The sequence below is a fragment of the Schistosoma mansoni genome (genome assembly GCF_000237925.1).
Source record: "Schistosoma mansoni, WGS project CABG00000000 data, supercontig 0144, strain Puerto Rico, whole genome shotgun sequence".
Lineage (NCBI taxonomy): Eukaryota > Metazoa > Platyhelminthes > Trematoda > Strigeidida > Schistosomatidae > Schistosoma > Schistosoma mansoni.
In genome coordinates, this window is record NW_017386043.1 from 398,400 (window position 1) to 400,582 (window position 2,183).

Below are 2,183 nucleotides of genomic sequence, written 5' to 3' on the forward strand. Positions count from 1 at the left end.
AAATCACCAAAAGATCAGTTTTCTGTCTACTATATTCATACTGTATTAAAACGTGCGGAGAATTTTATTTATGTAAAATATATAACTAGTGTTTTGGTGATATCATTATCAAGCTATAGATCACCAACCAATCTATTCAGTGTAATTCATCAAAGTTAGTGTCGAATAAATGACAATAGCATTTTTGCATCTTTTTAAAACAATCATTATGAATCCAAGACTAAAAAGCCAATAAATTATATTAAAAAGTATATTTATTCGGAGTTATACAAATACATACAATCATTAAATTTAAACACAAACACATACATAAGTTATAGGAGGAAAAACCACTTTTTTCCCTACGATTAATTTCCTCATTACAGACATATTTCTGTCAGTCTCTCTTTCTAAATTCTAATTGGTTAGTTTCTTCATGATCAACCACGTAATCATTGATGTTATGATAAACTGCATTAAAATAAAGATGTCTATGCTGATGAGGGTACCAGAAGACTTGCAATCAAGGAACTGATAACAATAGAAAATCGATATGTTAATTTTTGAAATATATGTTTTAATGTTCAAACAGTGTGGATAAAGGAATTATCCAAGAAATGTGAGAAGTACAGAAATGAGCAATTTTATTTATAAGCAAAATAAATAAGTTGTAAGAATATAATCAGATTAGAAAACATTCGTTATCTAACTACTAATTGTTTGTATGTACAGTATGACGAAAATGTTTACATAAAGTTATGTTTGAACGTGAGATTTCTCCGAAACCCGGTTTGTGAATGTCTATGTTTTTATACTTTATAGTAAAATGAAATTTACATAACTTTTTTTATGGTTGGATGTATCATGGAAGTTTCTCAGGTGTTATTGTACACGTTCCTGTTAGAAATGTTGAGGAATTATTATTATTATTATTAAATTCGTAGGTAAACAAAGAGTAAGAATGGTTTGGAAGTTAAAATAGTTACATAGAATTAAATGCATAGTGAAGTAATCATATAAGCAATACTAGAACGAGTATTCTTTTGTTAATATTCTCACTCAAATTAAATTACTGTTAAATAGCATTTACAAGAGGTCAAACTGTAAATATACAACTTTATTGGACATAATGTTAATTAGATTTATACAAGCTACATATTGACTGAACAAATAGTTAGGAAATATATTGAAAGTGATTTAATTTCGGTTTTGGTTAAATCGTCAGCTAACTCTAATATTCTGTTCCATTATTGCGTTGATAACACAATACACTTACGATTACATACGATCTCAGAAAGATTTAGTGTGGAACACTTTGTACATATTCCATGTTCATGTAGGTAATGGTGGTATGTATAAATGTTTATTTCCAAGAATTCATAACGTAATGGTTAATCAGGATATCACTATCAACATATACGATAGTATATTCAGAGTTCTATGCTCTAAATTTAATTAAAAGAGAATTAATGCAAAAGTGAAGAAGGAATTATCCTTTTCTGACCTGTTTATTTGACACTGGAATCCATAATCAATTATATATATATATATATATAACCACTACCTGGCTCAAATTCAGGTCGCCATAAACTTATTGACAGATTGATAGGTCACTATAAGCACTAACAGAAAATCAAACTGTTTTAGCTATAGAAATGTTGACGCTAGTCTCAAATATACTTTATTTATTATGATTGAATTAAAAGAGAAATACAGTGCTAAATTTTACTATCAATAAATGTACTTTGCTTCATTGATTTTCTTTTCAACAACATAAAACTGAATTTAAAAAGTTCAAAACTTGTTCATAAAAAGCATTTCATCGATTAGGTAAACATTTGAACTATGATTAGAAAACTCTCTTTTGCTTCATAATCCAAGTAGTTCAATCAAAGAAAAATTTAAAATATAATGTCTCCAGCAAAGTTATATATATGGCAATGCTTTCTTATAAGTAGAGCCATCGATTTTTTTTAAATTTATTCCGTTTTAACAGAATTTCTGTTATATGTATCGTATTATTTCCTCTTATATTCATTTCTAAATTTTCAGCGATTGGTTTTATATTTAAAAATATAAAGTCATATGTTGTTTTTTGAACGTTTGTCAATGGCTTAGAGAGAAACACTTCACAAAATAACTTATCAGTAGTTATCTATTCGGTTTTTCATTATACTGAAATTCATCAAATATTTAAGCAGAGA